The sequence below is a fragment of the Canis lupus genome, chromosome 23 (assembly GCF_003254725.2).
Source record: "Canis lupus dingo isolate Sandy chromosome 23, ASM325472v2, whole genome shotgun sequence".
Taxonomy (NCBI): Eukaryota; Metazoa; Chordata; class Mammalia; order Carnivora; family Canidae; genus Canis; species Canis lupus.
The window spans coordinates 1,358,291-1,377,567 of NC_064265.1; the positions used below are offsets into that span (position 1 = coordinate 1,358,291).

Genomic DNA, 19,277 nt, shown 5'->3' on the forward strand with positions numbered 1-19,277 from the left:
ATTTCCATACACCAATAATGAAGCAGCAGAAAGAGAAATTAAGGAATCAATCCCATTTACAATTGCACCAAAACCACAAGATACTTAGAAATAAATCTGACGAAAGAAGTAAAAGATCTGTACTGTGAAAACTATAAACCACTAATGAAAGAAATTGAAGTTGGCACAAACAAACTCAAAATGGATTAAAGACCTAAATGTAAGACCTAAAACCATAAAAATTCTACAGGAGAATATAGGCAACAACCTCTTTGACATTGGCAGGACCAACTTCTTTCTAGATATGTCTCCTGAGGCAAGGGAAACAAAAGCAAAAATGAACTATTGAGATTACATCAAAATAAAAAGCTTCCACACAGGAAAGGAAACAATCAACAAAACTAAATGGAATAGGACCTAAGGAATAGGACAGGATATGACATATCCAATAAAGGGTTAGTATCCAAAATATATAAAGAACTTATAAAACACAACACTCACAAAACAAATAATTCCGTTAAAAACTGGGTAGAAGGGACGCCTGGGTGACTCAGCGGTTGAGCACCTGCCCCAGGCTCAGGGCGTGATCCGCGGTATCAGGATCGAGTCCCACATCAGGCTCCCTGCCTGGAGCCTGCTTCTCCCTCTGCCTACGTCGCTGCCTTTCTCTCTCTGTGTCTTTCATGAATAAATAAATAAAATCTTAAAAAAAAAAAAAAATGGGTAGAGGGATCCCTGGGTGGCGCAGCGGTTTGGCGCCTGCCTTTGGCCCAGGGCGCGATCCTGGAGACCCGGGATAGAGTCCGGCGTCGGGCTCCCGGTGCATGGAGCCTGCTTCTCCCTCTGCCTGTGTCTCTGCCTCTCTCTCTCTCTCTCTCTCTCTCTCTCTCTCTCTCTCATAAAAAAAAAAAAAAGAAAAGAAAAGAAAAGAAAAACTGGGTAGAAGACATGAGTAGACTTTCTCCAAAGAAGATGGGCAACAGACACATGAAGATGCTCATCCTCACTTATCCTCAAGGAAATGCAAATCAAAACCACAATGAAATATCACCTCACATCTGTCTGAATAGCTAAAATCAACAACACAGAAAACAAGAGATATTGGTGCGGTTGAGGAGAAAGGGGGACCCTCTTATGCTGTTGGTGGTAATGCAAACTGGTGTAGGCACTGTAAAAAGCAGTATTAAGGTTCCTCAAAAAGTTAAAAATGGAACTACCCTATGATCCAGTAATCACACTACTGGGTATTTACCTAAGACTACAAGAACACTAATTCAAAGTGATTCACGCAAACCTATGTTTACAGTAACATTATTTACAATAGCTAAGATGTGGAAACAGCCCAAGTGTGCATCAATAGATGAATGGATGAAGAAGATATATATATATATAAAATGAAACACTATCTGGCCATAATAAAGAAAGAAATCTTGCCACTTGAAGTAACATGGATGGGGCTAGAGAATATAATGCTAAGTGAAACAAGTCAGTCAGAAAAAGACAACTACCATATGATTTCCCTCATATGTGGTATTTAAGAAACAAACAGGCAAAGGGAAAAAATATGAGAGAGGGAAATCAAGAAACAGACTCTTAAATATAGAGAACAAGCTGATGGTTATCAAAAGGGAGGTGGGCAGGGGATGGGCGATATAGATGATGGAGATTAAGGAGTGCACTGGTTCCAATGAGTACCGGATGATATATGGAAGTGTTGAATTACTACATTGTACACTGAAACTAATATAACACTGTTATATGTCTAACTGGAATTTAAATAAAAACTATTTTAAAAATCACCTGAGTTGAATTATAACAATTATTATTAATGCATGGTTGAACAGTACACCATATGTATACTTCAGTTTTAAAAAACCATCAAATATTGAAACTTAAGTTTTATTGGAAAGCTATCTTTTATTGAAATAGAACTTTTCTCAATTACTTAATGTATATGCATGGGTGAATACTGCCTGATGCTAGCTTGAGACAGCTTAAATCATCCATTTCATTTTATTTCTCATTTTTATGTACAGAACATTGGGATTGCCTATTTATGTGAAGAAATGGATGGGGCTATAAGCAGTTTCTTCAGAGCAACATCACTCAATGATTTGAACCTCTTTCTTTTTTTTTTTTAAGATTTTCTTTATTTATTCATGAGAGAGAGAGAGAGAGGCAGAGACACAGGCAGAGGGAGAAGTAGGCTCCATGCAGGGAGCCCGACATGGGACTCGATCCCAGGTCTCTGGGATCACACCCTGGGCTGCACGCAGCACTAAACCGCTGCCCTCAATTATTTGAACTTCTTTCTGATTCCATGTCCCAAATCTCATTTTCTATTGATTATCTATTAACTGACAACCTAATCAAGTATTCTTTCAATTTGTTAAAACAAAGAAAAAGAAACAAACTGATAAAGTTATTTCTTATCCAGTCATTGGAGTCTTTCATTTTTTCATTTTCAAAAAAAGCATAACCAAAAAGGCTTTACTTAGACCTATCAAATGATTGTCAATTGTACCTATTATTCTTTTGTTTATGGGCACCTCGATTATTACCATCCACTAAAACCTGTTACAGCTAATTTAAGGAACAAAACTATGAAATTGAGATAAGATTGGAAAATGTGCATTTTAGAAATGATCAGCAGTGCTCAACAAAAACTAATATATTCAATCAATTTCCATTTATATGTTATCTTAAAGGGCTTAAAAATAAAATACCTGACAGACAGACGGAGAGACAGATATATACATAATACATACACATAGGAATTGACCTTACAGTAATTTTTCTGACAGATTTAGCACAGCCTCTCCACATCTGATAGGGAGGAATTAATCCTACTCAAATGAAGCCGGTTTTCTCAAATTCAGGGAATTGATTCCTAGATTATGTTGTAGGAAGATGTTTATCCTGCACATGCATGCAGTATATGTTCTGCTGGTTGGAAAGCATTATAATCCAGCTTGTAGCAGGGGCGTGAATGATTGCTTCTAAGTGCGTTATTTACAGAGCCTTCCATAATGCAATCCTCCACAGTGAAACAGAAGAGAAATGACTCATGAGTGACAGCAGGAGACTTGTGGCAAGATAAAATATATATTTACTTCCTATTTCATGGATTTCTAGTATTCAACAATTTTTTGCCAAAAGTCAATGAAGATATTTGTCCTACAAATCTAGATGAATGTTCTAAAATATATATAAATTAGGAATTATTTGTAACATTTCTACATGAAAATAGAACATTGGTCAGAAGAAAAAGTGAAAAATTTCACTTCCTTTACCTTGACATTAAAATGTGCAACAGAGACACAGGGTATACCCTCCACAAATTTTTCCCTATAACTGAGAAGGCTGGCAGTGCAAAACGGACATGTTTCTAGCAAATTGGTATTTTCCAAGATGGTTTTTGTCAATGTTAAGTATTCTGATTCTAAGGAAGTATAGTAGGAAGATCAGTGCCAACCCCAGTGCTTTTGGTGAGCTGGTGCCACCAATCCCCCACTGCTGTGGGAGTTGGTGGATATAGGCTCACTGGGAGATCCCTCTCTGGGGATCTTCCCGAGGCTAGGCAGAGCCACCTTGCCCCTAAGAGCCTGAGGACCAACTTCCTCTCAGGACTAGCCAGTAGCTGACTGAGCAGGTCCTCAGGCATAGCCCCATCCTCAAGATGGGTTTTCTATGTCCTTGCTTAGCTCCTTCTCCTGCCCCATCCCACCTCCTCACTCCCTGAGAGCTCTCCCTCAACACATCACAGGCACAAATCCCATCTCAGACTGATTTCACAAAACCTACCTAACCCAAGTGACTACAGAAGGAGGGGTCTCCAAGACTGGTGAGTACATAAGTATAACTCATAGAACTGTACATTAAACACGATGTTTCTCATGGAACAGAATAGAGAACCCAGAAAAGGACCCATAACTATATGGGCAACTAATATTTGAGAAAGCAGGAGAGAACATCCAAAGGAAAAAAAAAAAGACAGTCCCTTCAACAAATGGTGTTGGGAAAACTGGGCAAAAACATGCATAAGAATGAAACTGGGCCACTTTTTAAAACCATACACAAAAATAAATTCAATATAGACAAATGACCCAAATATGAAACATGAAACCATCAAAATCCTAGAGGAGAACACAGGCAGAAATCTCTTTGACCTCAGCGATAGCAACTTCTTGGTAGACATGTCACCAGAGATAAGGGAAACAAAAGCAAAAATGAACTATTGGAATTTTGTCAGATAAAAAGCTTCTGCATAGTGAAGAAATCATCAACAAAACTCAAAGGTTGTCTAGGAATGAGAGAAAATATTTTCAAATGGCATATCTGATAAAGGATTAGTATCCAAAATCTGTAGAGAGCTTATCAAACTCAATGCCCCAAAACAAATAATCCAGTTAAGAAATGGGCATAAGACATGAATAGACACTTTTCCAAAGAAGACATCCAGATGGCTAACAGACACATGTAAAGACGCTCAACATCCTCCTCTTCAAGGAAATACCAATCAACACCACAGTGAGATAAACCTCACATCTGTCAGAATGGGTAAAATTAACACCAGAAACAATATATGTTGGTGAGGATAAGGAGAAAGAGGAATCCTCTTACATTGTTGGTGAGAATGCAAACTGGTGCAGCCACTCTGGAGAACAGTTTAGAGGCTTCTCAAAAAGTTAAAAATAGAGCCAGCCTACCACCCAGCAACTACACTACTGGGTATTTAGCCAAAGGATACCAAAAAAAAAAAAAAAAAAAAAACTAAAATAAAATAAAACTAAAATAAGATGAAAACAGAGAGGGAGGGATCCCTGGGTGGCGCAGCGGTTTGGCGCCTGCCTTTGGCCCAGGGCGCGATCCTGGAGACCCGGAATCGAATCCCACGTCAGGCTCCCGGTGCATGGAGCCTGCTTCTCGCTCTGCCTCTCTCTCTCTCTCTCTCTCTCTCTGTGACTATCATGAATAAATAAATAAAATCTTAAAAAAAAAAAAAGAAAACAGAGAGGGAGGCAAACCATAAGGAACTCTTAACTAAGAAACAAACTGAGGGTTGCTAGAGGGGTGGTGGAAGAGGATGAGATAACTAGGTGATGGGAATCAAGGAGGGCACTTGATGTAGTGAGCACTGGGTGTTATATGTAACTGATGAATCACTAAATTCTACCCTGAAACTAATAATAATAAATATATGATATAATATACAAAGGAGTATTATTCAGCCATCAAAAAGAATGAAATCTTGCTATTTGCAATGATGTGGATGGAGCTAGATTGTACTATGCTAAGTGAAATAAGTCAGTCAGAAAAAGACAAATATTGTATGATCTCACTCACATGTGGAATTTAAGAAAACAGATTAACATACAGGAAGGGGAAAAGAAAAAAAAAAAGGAGAAAAACAAACCATAAGAGATTCTTCAGGATAGAGAAAAACTGAAGGTTGATGGAGGGAGGTGGTGGAGGGGCCTAAATGGGTGATGGGGATTGAGCAGAGCACTTGATGTAATGAGCACTGGGTATTTTATGTAAGTGATGAATCACTGAATTCTGCTCCAGAAACCAATATTGCACTGTATGTTAACTAACTAAAATTTAAATAAAACATAAAATAAAATAAACAGGATGGATCTCACTGCTTTTCAACTTTATCTTTTAAAAAAACCTGCCTTTTAAAAGAAAAGATGAACTTCCATGGAAAAATAATTACTAATTGCAAGGATAAAAGATTTCTGTTCATAATCTGTTAACCAAAGGAAAACTTTGGATAACCAAAGAAAAGCAAGAGGGGAAGCATAATGAAGGGTCCCTTTCCTGCACTTAAAATATTCTCTGGGCCTTCTACTGTGCAGCATCTCACAGGCAGGAGACTGGGCTAAGGGCTGGGTCATTCCATAGTGCCCCAGGTGCCAACCAAGTGGTGAGTACATGATTAAAATCTCCCTTGTGGGAGGGAGATACAGGCCTGTTATGGAATGAGTAAGTCACAAGAATAAAAAGCAGAGCATAAGGAATATAGTCAATGATATTGTGATAACAATAACAATGTAATGGGACAGACAGTAGCTATACTTGTGGTGAGCAGAGCATAATGTATAAACTTGTCAAATCACTAAGTTGTAACCTGAAACTAATGTTATAGTGTGTGTTAACTATACTCAAATCAAAATAGAAAATAAAAGAATAAATGTCACACTTACAATGGCTAGAATAATAACAAAAATCTCCCTCTTGGGAGAAAAGGAGGAAGCAAGAGATGGAAAGGAAGAAAAAGGAAGGAAAGGCTGGACCTGTTGACAGAAGAAGTCTTCTAGGCATCTCTGGTAATCTGTGAGAAAGTCGGGGCTGCACAGATGAATGGATAAAGAAGATGTGGTGTGTGTATATACAATGGAATATTACAAAGCCATCAAAAGAATGAAATCTTACCATTTGCAATGACATGGCTGGAACTAGAGGGTATTATGCTAAGCAAAATAACTCAGTCAGAGAAAGAATTATCATATGATTTCCCTCATAGGTGGAGTTTAAGAAAAAAATGGAGGATCATAAAGGGGAAGGGAGAGAAAAATAAAATAAGACAAAATCAGAGAGGCAGACAAGCCATAAGAGACTTAACTATGGGAAACAAACTGAGGGTTGCTGGAAAGGAGGTGGGTGGAGGGATGGGGAAACTGGGTGATGGGCATTAAGGAGAGCAGGTCATGTAATGAGCAGCCCTGGCTGTTATATGCATATGACGAATAACTGAACTCTATCTCTGAAATGAATAATACGCCACATGTTAATTAATTGATTGAATTTAAATAAAATTAAATTTAGAAAAAGTCAGAGCTGCAATTCCTGTTCTGCCTTTCAAAAGAGCACTGCTCAAAGCTCTAAAGGCTTTCTTCTGCCTGACTGTGCTGTGTTCACAGGGTCAGTGTATGATTATTTGGGCTTGGTTTTCCTCTTGTTTATTTTCACTTAATAGCTGCATGTTAATAGAGAGTCTCCCTTAGTGAAGGATTTGTCTGGGATTTCTGTAATAAAATAGAAGGATTTGCAACAAATGCTGGAAGAACCCTCTGCAAAAGTGGTATTTTTTAAGTGATTATGAGGCTCAGAACATATTGTCATACCAAGGCTGTTGAGGGAAGTGACAGATGTCCCCTGTTAATGTCCAGTGATTAAATGTCACTGCAGAGGCACCTCCTCCCCTGTGATGCTCCCTTGCTCCACACCCATCCACAACCTGCTTCTTTTTTCCTAAAGCCAGTGCTACCCCTTGTCAAAAAACCCACATTTTTCTGAAAGCTGTAGGCCTTCTCAAAGGTGAACCCACATGCTCCTCCTGTCCCCAGCGAGCACAAAAAGACACTTTGGAACAAAGTGCTGCCAACTGATAATAAAAGCCAGTGTGACACAACCTCAGGTAGGAGTGGCTCCAGGTGAGGAAACCAGTGGGCACAATAGTTCATGAGGATGGTGACTAGTCCCTTTCTGGGAATTTATCCTAAGGAGATAGTTTTTTTTTTATTTAAATTCAATTTGCCAACATATAGTATAATACCTAGTTCTCATCCCATCAAGTGCCTTCCTTTTAAGGAGATAATTTAACAGAAGAAAAGATGCTCAACATCACTGGCTGTCAAGGAAATCAAAACCACAATGAGATATCACATCACATCTGTTAGGATGGCTTTTGTCAAAAAAAAAAAAAGCAAGAGATAACAAATGTTTGTGAGGATGTAGAGAAAAGGGAGCCCTTATACATTTTAAATAATACATAAATTGGTGTGATCATTATGGAAAACAAAAAGGCAGTCCCTCAAAAAACTAAAAATTGAACTACCATGTGATCCAATAATCCCACTTCTGGGTATACATCCAAAGGAATTGAAACCAGGATCTCAAAGAGATACCTACACTCCCATGTTCATTGCAGTGTTATTCACAAGAGCCAAGATATGGAAACAATCTAAATGTCATTCATTCAGTAGTTGCAGGGATAAAGAAGATGTGGCATATATATATATGGAATATTTTTCAGCCATGAGAAAGAAGAAAATTCTGTCACTCGTGAAAACATGGATAAAACTGGAAGGCATTATACAGATATAAATCAGACAGAGAAAGACAAATACTATATAATTTCACTTATGTGTTCAATCTGAAAAAACTGAACTTGTGAAAAGAGTAGAATGGTGGTTACCTGGGGCTGAGGGAACTGGGGAGAGGTTGTTTAAGGATACAAACTTGCAACTAGGAGATAAATAAGTTCTGAAGACCGAATGCTCGACATAGTAATTATAGTCAACAATACTGTGTTATAAACTCAAAGTTGCTAGGAGGCTAGATCTTAACTGTTCTCAAAACAAAAAAGAAATAACAGTTATGTTACTTGATAAACACCACTGTATTAATCATATTGTGATATATAAATGTATCACACCAACACACTGTGCACCTCCGCTTCTGGAGGGCCGGGAGAGTGGTCCTATGGTGAAAAGGGACGGCTCCCTGAGAGTCTACTTCTTCCTACAGACTTTGTCCATTTTATTTTATTTTTTTATTTTTTTTTTTACAAAGATTTGTTTTTCTTTTTTTTCTTTTTTTTTTAATTTTTATTTATTTATGATAGTCACAGAGAGAGGGAGAGAGAGAGGCAGAGACATAGGCAGAGGGAGAAGCAGGCTCCATGCACCAGGAGCCCGACGTGGGATTCGATCCCGGGTCTCCAGGATCGCGCCCTGGGCCAAAGGCAGGCGCCAAACCGCTGCGCCACCCAGGGATCCCCCATTTTATTTTATTTTTTAATAAATTTATTTTTTATTGGTGTTCAATTTTTCAACATAGAGAATAACACCCAGTGCTCATCCCGTCAAGTGCCCCCCTCAGTGCCCGTCACCCATTCACCCACACCCCCCGCCCTCCTCCCCTTCCACCACCCCTACTTCGTTTCCCAGAGTTAGGAGTCTCTCATGTTCTGTCTCCCTTTCTGATATTTCCCATTTATTTTTTTCTCCTTTCCCCTTTATTCGCTTTCACTATTTTTTATATTCCCCAAATGAATGAGACAATATAATTTTTGTCCTTCTCTGATTGACTTACTTCACTCAGCATAATACCCTCCAGTTCCATCCACGTCGAAACAAATGGTGGGTATTTGTCGTCTCTAATGGCTGAGGAATATTCCATTGTATACATAAACCACATCTGCTTTATCCATTCATCGTTCGATGGACACCGAGGCTCCTTCCACAGTTTGGCTATTGTGGACATTGCTGCTAGAAACATCGGGGTGCAGGTGTCCCGGCGTTTCATTGCATCTGTATCTTTGGGGTAAATCCCCAACAGTGCAATTGCTGGGTCGTAGGGCAGGTCTATTTTTAACTCTTTGAGGAAACTCCACCCAGTTTTCCAGAGTGGCTGCACCAGTTCACATTCCCACCAACAGTGTAAGAGGGTTCCCTTTTCTCCACATCCTCTCCAACATTTGTGGTTTCCTGCCTTGTTAATTTTCCCTATTCTCACTGAAGAAAGAGAAATTAAGGAGTCAATCCCATTTACAATTGCACCCAAAAGCATAAGATACCTAGGAATAAACCTAACCAAAAAGGTAAAGGATCTATACCCTAAAAACTATAGAATACTTCTGAAAGAAATTGAGGAAGACACAAAGAGATGGAAAATATTCCATGCTCATGGATTGGCAGAATTAATATTGGGAAAATGTCAATGTTACCCAGGGCAATGTACACGTTTAATGCAATCCCTATCAAAATACCATGGACTTTCTTCAGAGAGTTGGAACAAATTATTTTAAGATTTGTGTGGAATCAGAAAAGACCCCGAATAGCCAGGGGAATTTTAAAAAAGAAAACCATAGCTGGGGGCATCACAATGCCAGATTTCAGGCTGTACTACAAAGCTGTGGTCATCAAGACAGTGTGGTACTGGCACAAAAACAGACACAGAGATCAATGGAACAGAATAGAGAACCCAGAAGTGGACCCTCAACTCTATGGTCAACTAATATTCGACAAAGGAGGAAAGACTATCCACTGGAAAAAAGACAGTCTCTTCAATAAATGGTGCTGGGAAAATTGGACATCCACGTGCAGAAGAATGAAACTAGACCACCCTCTTGCACCATACACAAAGATAAACTCAAAATGGATGAAAGATCTAAATGTGAGACAAGATTCCATCAAAATTCTCGAGGAGAACACAGGCAACACCCTTTTTGAACTCGGCCACAGTAACTTCTTGCAAGATACATCCACGAAGGCATGAATAAAAATAATAATATTATTATTATAAATATTTATATAATATATATTTAATATTATAAATATTCATGAAACAAAAGCAAAAATGAACTATCAGGACTTCATCAAGATAAGAAGCTTTTGCACAGCAAAGGATACAGTCAACAAAACTCAAAGACAACCTACAGAATGGGAGAAGATATTTGCAAATGACGTATCAGATAAAGGGCTAGTTTCCAAGATCTATAAAGAACTTATTAAACTCAACACCAAAGAAACAAACAATCCAATCATGAAATGGGCAAAAGACATGAACAGAAATCTCACAGAGGAAGACACAGACATGGCCAACACGCACATGAGAAAATGCTCTGCATCATTTGCCATCAGGGAAATACAAATCAAAACCACAATGAGACTTCCTCCATTTTAGCCCAGGCCTCATCCTGCCTACTACCCTGGTACTGGGGTCTCTAATCCTGAATCTTTCTGGGTCCCTGTGTCACCTGATGGCCGACATTTCATCAGTGTTCTTGCACAGGCCTGCAGGCCTTACCTGCTCTGCCACAGGAGGAAGCATCAGTCCCCTGCTGACTGTTTATTTTTTGTGTGGGTTTTTAAATTTTATTTGAGAAAGAGAGACAGAGATAGAGAGCACGAACACGGGGGTGGGGGTGGGGGCAGATGGAGAAACAGGCTCCTTGCTGAGCAGATCGCTGCACACAGGGCTTGATCCCAGGACCCTGAGATCATGATATGAGCTGAAGACAGACACTTTTTTTTAAAAGATTTTATTTATTGATTCATGAGAAACACAGAGAAAGAGAGGGGGGCGGGGCAGAGACACAGGAGAGGGAGAAGCAGGCTCCATGCAGGGAGCCTGACCTGGGACTCCATCCAGGGTCTCCAGGATCACAACCTGGGCTGAAGGCAGTGCTAAACCGCTGAGCCACCCGCGCTGCCCTGAAGGCAGACACAACCCACTAAGCCACCCAGGCACCCCTATTACTTCTGTTTACTATTTATCTTTGAATTTTTGTTGACCTTTTCCTGTCTACTGTTATCTCCTATCCCATTGGTTTTGTGGCTTTATGTATCTCCCCCATTCATTTTCATTTGGCAGAATTTGGGGAAGCAATGAAGACAAAAGCTGCTGCTCAATTTACCACTATTAATCAAGTGTCAATAATTCCTGTGTTAATGGTCACATTATCACCAATCAAATTAGTTTATCATTATTTATTTGTCTGCCTTAGAGGGATATTTTAAGCAGTTATTAGTTTTTTTGCTATTTAGCAAATGATTAAATAGATATCCATGTAAATACAGCCTTTTATTTCTGCTAAATTTATTTTTCATTTAAAAAACTGAGATACAACTGGCATATAACATTATAGGCATCTGAGGTACACAGTGTGTTGGTGTGATATTTCTCTGGAGAAATTGGCCCAGAATGGCTTCAGAGGTGGAGACATCAGTCTCAGTGGAGGACAGGACCAAGGCACCAGACAGAAAGTGGCAACCCTGAGAAAAAGTTGTAAGACCTCCCTGGCCAGGGCACTAGGTTGATATCTAATTCCCTGCAGGGGAAGGTAGCAGCCAGCAAGCACCCCTCGCACACATTAAACAAACGCAGTTACATATGCACTCTTCTTATGCACATTCACACACACACACACTCTCTCACACACCCGCACACCCCACTACACCTAAACACAGAACTTCCATATGCTTTGTGGTTACTCCTCCTTAAATATGAAGGGCCAGCTGAGGAAAGCCCTAAATGTTGGACACAGAGACAAAAACAAACAATCAAGAACTAGGAAACCCAGTGGTAATAGAGAAAGTTAAGAAACAGAAAGCATTAAAACAACAATCATTCATAACCTCAAAGAGATGAAAGATATTTTTATCTATGAAACTAGAACAGACTTTTTTTTTTTAAGGAACAGTTAGATAGTAAGAATGACCTCCTGGAAATTAAAAATGTGAGAGCCAAAACAAAAAATGATTCAGTAGCAGGAGTTTAAGATAAAGTTGAAGACATCTCTCAGAAAGCAAGTGGAGAGACAAAGATATGAACAATATGAGAAAAAAAATGTAAGAAAATGAGGGAATCACTTGAGGAATACAACACATGGCTGATGAGAGTTCTAGAAACCGAGTTGGGGGGAGGGGGGAACTGGAGAGAATTACCAAACAAAGAACACAAGAAAATATCCCAGAAAACAATTTGTCTCTTGATCAAAAAGCCTACAGACACCCAGAAATAGAAATGACTGAGGGCCCAACATCGTGGCATATCACTAAGAAATTACAAGGCACTAGGGACAAAGAAAAGATCCCAGGAGGCTTCAGAAAGGAAAAAACAAGTCAAATACCAACAGTGAGAAATCAGAAAGGACCTCCCGACACAATGCTGGAAGCCATGGGTGCCTTGCTTTCACAATTTTGAAGGAAAATTACTTCCAAGTAGAATTTTATCCACAACTTAAATGTCAAGCAATTGGAAAATGATGTGTAATATGAAAATTAGGGTGTTTTCAGACCCATAAGACTCAAAAATATTACTTTGACTCATCTTTCCAGACAAAACCACTGGGAAACGAACTCCACTAAAATGAAGGCCACAGGCAGCTGACAGGCATCTGTGGCTTTTCTTCACAGACACCCTTCCAGCCTGGCCTGGGCTCTGTAGGGACTGGGGGGCCCTCAGTGGCCTGGAGCCAGAGCTGGCGAGCAGAGCGGGGACCACTGAGGTGCAGCACGGGAAGAGGAGACCATGTCCAGTGCAAGGTGAGCCTCTCAGCTGGCCAGAATGGCTACAACAGCTGAGCTCTTGGAGGGGCCTTTTGTGGCAGATGAGTATATTGAACAACTTGTATGGAGAACCCCAGGAGGATGCTCTAGAGGGAGACCTGAAGCTTGATCCCAAAAGGTTATTAGAAGAATTTGTAATCCTATTCAGGAACTCCAGATAATGGATGTAAGGATTCAAAGTAAAGTGGAGAAACTAGAGCAACAGTATTAGAAAGAAGCCAAGGAATTTGCCAAAAAGGTACAAGAGCTCCAGAAAAGCAATCAGGTTGCCTTCCAACATTTCCAGAACTAGATGAGCACATCATTTATGAAGCAACTAAGGTCTTTCACCTTGGAGACCAATTGGAAGGGGTAAACACATCTAGACAAGGGGTAGTAGAGTCTCATAAATTGATGAAATACTTTGGAGAATTGAAATCTGATGTCTTTACAAATTCTGAAAAGATAAAGAGGACAGCAAACATCATTTAGAAGTTGCACCTAATTGACCAGGAGTTACCTTTTGACAGATTTTCAGAAGAAAAATCCAAAATTGCTAGTAAATACCATGATTTAGAAAGCCAACTGATTTAGGAGTTTACCAGTGCTCAAAGAAAAGGTGAAATCTCCAGAATGAGAGAAGTAGCAGCAGTTTTGCTTCATTTTAGGGGTTATTCCCATTGTGCTGATGTTTATATAAAGCAGTGCTAGGGGGAGTACTTACTTGAGAAATGATACATTTGCAAATGCAGCAATACTCTGTCCATAGGTAAACAAACAAGTGCAGATATCCTTAGTTTATTATTATTATTATTATTATTATTATTCAATTTGCCAACATATAGCATAATATAGTAATCCAGAAATAGTACTGGCTAAACTTATTCAAAATGTATTTGAAGTCAAACTATAGAGCTTTGTGGAAGACCAGTTGAGAGAATGTAGGAAGTCTGATGCAGAGAAATATCTCAAAAATCTCTATGATTTATATACAAGGGCCACAAATCTTTCCAGTAAGTTAATGCAGTTTAACATAGGTACTGATAAACAGACTTTCTTGTTTAAGGTTATCAAATCCATTCTCATTTTCTATTTGGAGAACTATATTGAGTTTCTCCTATTTGGAGACTGGATATTTGAAAAGCAGAAGTGCTGTGATCCTACAGTGCTGTTATGACTCAAAAAAACATCAAAAGAGATCCATTGGCACAAGAGGTATTCAGGATTTGAAAGAGAGAATTAGACTTACCACTGGAGCCAGCTATTGATACTCATGAGGAAACTTTTCTATCTCAAAAAGTGGTGGTTAATCTTTTACAAGAAACCAAACAAGCCTTTGAAAGATGTCCTAGGCTCTCTGATACTTCTGATTTAACAAGGAATGCCTTTAGAATTTTATCATTCTTGTGGAATTTTTATGTATTGAGCATAATGATTACACTTTGGAAACAAGACTTGCTGGAATTCCTTCTTCAGATTCTAGGAAGGCAAATTTCTATTTTTTGGATGTTGTGCAACAGGCCAATACTATTTTTCAGCTTTTTAACAAGCAGTTTAATGATCACCTTATGATAAGCTCTTCTAAGTAATCTGAATGTCTTCAGAAGAAAAAAGAAATAATTGAATAAATGGAGATGAAATTGGAAACTGGCATTGATAGGGCATAAAATTTTATGATTGGACAGATGAAGCATATCTTGGCTGCAGAACAAAAGAAAACAGATTTTAAGCCAGAGGATGAAAACAATGTTTTGGTTCAATATACTAATGCCTGTGTTAAAGTCTGTGCTTATGTAAGAAATCAAGTGGAAAATAGTAGAAATGCCATGGATGGGAAGAATATGAATACAGTTTTGATGGAACTTGGAGTACATTTTCATTTACTTGTTTATGAGCATCTTTGACAAGATGTCCTAGCATCTGGAATAAGATGGGATGACTAAACAGGTAGTCTATTTTATTTTTTATTTATTTTTTTTTTCAGGTAGTCTATTTTAAGGGGAATCAGGAATTGAAGATAGTATTATATATTCTAAGTATGGAAATGAGCTTTGTAAAAACTGGTTGCTTTTCCAATCTATAGTTTCTGTCATTATCTTTTTCAAGGCATTTCTGAAGAAATTCTTACTGATTGAAGATTGAATTGGATTAATATGGTGACATAACAAATAACTTGTAAAATTTTAAACATCAAGTGGAAATTTTGAAAGGTTATTACTCTACCATTTCTATAAACTTATTCTGTAAGAATTCATTCTTATCTATATGTGGTGTGTCAGTTTCCTTTGTGTTGTTCATAATCTTCTAGGAACAGATAAACTTTAATGTTCAGCTCATTCTTGGCATTTTTTTCCTTTAATGTAGGCTTTTTGGCCTAATTTTAATAAACTACTTTTCCTTTAGAACTATGTTTCTGAATTTTACCAAAACTTTCAGGTCCAGTGCTACTACTGACAATTTTCTTCCATTTCTGTTAGCCTAGTGTTATCAAGGTAAGAAAGAGAAACGAACTATGCCAACTTTAATCAAGCAATTTTTAGGAAATCATGGCAGCTTTAGAAGGCTGTCTAGTGTTCTGTTCCTTAGCCAGGAAGAGCCAGAACAGATTTTTGATACTAGAGAGTCATATGCTTGTACTACTGCTATTTTAGAAATCTCTGATGTGGATTCAAATTATACCTCTGGAAAAAAAAATTATACCTCTGTTACTTAAAGCCAACAATTGTGGAGAAAGGGGAACCCTCTTCCACTGTTGGTGGGAATGCAAGCTGGTGCAGCCACCCTGGAAAACATTATGGAGATTCCTCAATAAATTAAAAATAAAGCTATCCTACAACCTAGCAATTGCATTACTAGGTATTTACCCCAAAGATACAAATGTAGTGATCCAAAGCAGCACCTGCACCCCAATGTTCACAGCAACAATGTTCACAATAGCCAAATTGTGGAAAGAGCCAAGATGTCCATCACAGATGAATGGATAAAGAAAGTATACACAATGGAATATTACTCAGCCATCAGAAATGATGAATACCTATCATTTACACGGATGTGGATGGAACTGGAGAGTATTATGCTTAGTGAAATAAGTCAGTCAGAGAAAGACAATTATCATATAGTTTCAGTCATATGTGGAATATAAGAAACAGTGCAGAGGATCCTAGGAGAAGGGAAGGAAAACTGAATGGGAAGTCAACAGAGGAGAAGAAAAGCCCTGAGAGACTCTTAACTATAGGAAACAAACTGAAGGTTCCTGGAGGGGAAGTGGGGGGCATGGGGTATTTGGGTGATGGGCATTAAGGAATCTACATGATGTGATGAGCACTGGGTGTTATACACAAAGGATAAATTACTGAACCCTTAAAAATAAAAAGCAATTTTAAGCAGTAGTTTTACTGGCTATTTGAACTCGTTGTACAGTGTCAAGTTGTAAAAAGAAGTGAGAAAAAAATCTTAAATAAAACATGAGAGACCATTTTAAGATTTCCAAAAAATAAAATAAAATGAAGGCCGCAAATCAGGTAAGAGGAAAATATGAGATCCAGGAGACAGGGTCACACAAGAGAAAAGCCAAAGAAAGTTCTGGAATTTTGAAGAAACTCCAAGATGATGTCTGTGCAGAGCCCAGACTGGAGAGGAGATTGGAGGGCTTCAGGAGATATGTTGGTAGGGAAAATAAATCAGTAGATTCGTAATATTATCTGATATACTTGGCAGTATAAAAAAAATGCTGTGATAGCAACCTGCCAGAGGGTGGGGAAAAAATTAGTGAGGTTCTTAGAAAATAAAGCAAATTATAAAAGACGCAATAATTAACTTCAGGAAAACAAAAAGTTCTACAAGATTGAAATGTAATTATAGTACACTATATAGTCCTAATAATGTAAACAGAAATCAGTTTGACAAAAATAACAAGGATGCTATGAGAAAAAGAAGAAAGCACAGAAGATAGCAAAGTCCTAATACAGCATGATATCTGAACTAGTTGTATCAAGAAATATCTATATAAACAAATTATTTAGTAAGATGGAGATAAATTCTAGAAAGAGCTAAAAGGATTGAAAGTTGTTGCCACTGAATGGACAGACAGTGGGAAGGAAGAGTGGGATTTAGTAAGGTATCTTAGCCCAATTTTACTCCAAAGCAGATCCTGAAACAAGCATTTGGTACAAGTTGCTTATTTGGGAGACGAGTCCAGGAAACACGGAAAAGCAAACAGGGGTATGGGACAGAGATAGGAAGGAAGACAATGCAGGATGAATTCATGATCATGTTGCCACTGTGGACAACTGGAGTTCAATCCTCCTGGAAACCACTGAGAGACTGTGTAGAACATACCTCAGAATTGTCTCTACTCATCCCTCTACTGGCTGAGGGCTGACCTTGGAGGCACTAACTCCCTAGAACTTTGTGCCTGCTCCATGCAAACACCAAGCGCACTCCTATAGATAGATAATACTTTCAAGTAGATAGCTGCAGATGCTCAAGGTAGGAAGTCATTGGCATATCCACTAAGACTCAGATAACATCTGAGGTGGACAGAGTGGGTAGCTATGGAGCACCAAAAATGTTGCTATCTGGACCAAGGTACTATTGTACTTTATGAGCTACCAGTGGTCTTCGAAATTTTAAACTATGTTGAGAATCTCTAAAATAATCTCTAGTCAACCAACAGATATCTTCTATTTCCTCTACAATGATGCCCAATGCACACTGAATGCCCATAGTTACTTTGAAAGATGACTTCATACTTCCATTCCCACTAATCAAGTAGTGTGCTTATGTAGTGGAGGTTGTAACCAAAGCTGTCTGTGCCAGTTACAGTTGTCTGTCTTATGCAACTTAGTTAAATAATTTGTAAACAAATGAAATAGGAATAATATGTAAACAAAAAGATACGAATGCAAAAAAAATTAAAAATACATGTGGGGACGACACCTGTGCAACATCAGAGAGAAATTGTATAAATCTGGAAGTGCTACTTTGATTTCTGCTTCTGGAAGTGTGGTAATGTAAGTATCCTGAAAAACCTTCCTCTCTCTGCCCTGATCCAGAAAGAAAAAATTAGGCCACCCTAATGATTGATTATATGGATCTAATAATCTTACACTGCCCTAACCATGAGAGTAACCCAGGTAAGCCTATGAAATTAAAATAAAATAATTGCAGTAAAACTAAATCAAAGCATTTCAAGGTTGGTTGTGCTCTTTGGTACCAAATCATCTGGTACACCCAATCATCTGGGTACCACATGGAAAGCACCAATTGGAAATGCCACTGGAAAGGGGCAGTCATTTCTGGAAAAATATTCATAATCTATTAAGAATTCTCATGGCTCAAATTCAGATGATTCAAAATGAAATAAGTGAGAAAGTAAGCATCAGACTTAGACACCCTCCCCCCAAGATTTTAAGTATTAGAATTATCAAATATAGTCTATAAAATTGTTATGAAAAGTTTAAAGATATAAATAGTGATATTAAAAAATAAGCAAATCTGGGGTGCCTGAGTGGCTCAGCAGTGAAGCAGCTGCCTTCGGCTGAGGTCATGACCCTGGGGTTCTGGGATCAAGACCCAAGTCAGGGTCCCTGCCTAGCAAGAAGTCTGCTTTTCCCTCTCCCTTTGCCCCTCCCCCTGCTGTGCTTGCTCACTCTCTCTCACAAATGAATAAATAAAATCTTTTTAAAAAAACATAAAATGTAAATAAATAAGTCTGAAAATACTATCAAAACTGAACAATCTAGAATTTTTTAAAAGATCTTATTCATCTATTCATGAGAGACACAGAGAGAGAGAGGCAGAGACATAGTCAGAGGGAGAAGCAGACTCCCTGCGAGGAGCCCAATGCAGGACTCAATCCCAGGACCCCGGGATCACGACCTGAGTGGAAGGTAGACGCTCAACCACTGTGCCACCCAGGTGTCCCCAGAATTTTTTAAATGAACACAGTTTAAAAATGAAATTTCTGGGGAAAATATTTAATTCCTAGTCACTAAAATAATAATCTCATTGCCTCACTGAAGAAAGAAATAGTAAACAAGAAAACAAAAACTGAAGAAAATGCCCAGATTTCAATACAGGAAAGAAATGATATGGAAAATACGAAAAAGAGATAACAAGAAAGACAGAAGACCTCACTTGTGTCTAACCAGAGTTCCCAAAGGAGATAATGGAGAGAATGAGAGAAAGTATTTGCCCTGATCCTAAGCATTTTCCAGAATTAATGAAGGACTTGAA

At 38.5% G+C, this 19,277-nt stretch overlaps 1 pseudogene; it reads left to right on the forward strand.

Moving 5' to 3' along the window:
- The first annotated feature begins 13,059 nt into the window (after positions 1-13,059).
- On the forward strand, positions 13,060-14,944 carry LOC112668922 (exocyst complex component 5-like; annotated as a pseudogene).
- The last annotated feature ends 4,333 nt before the right edge of the window (positions 14,945-19,277 follow it).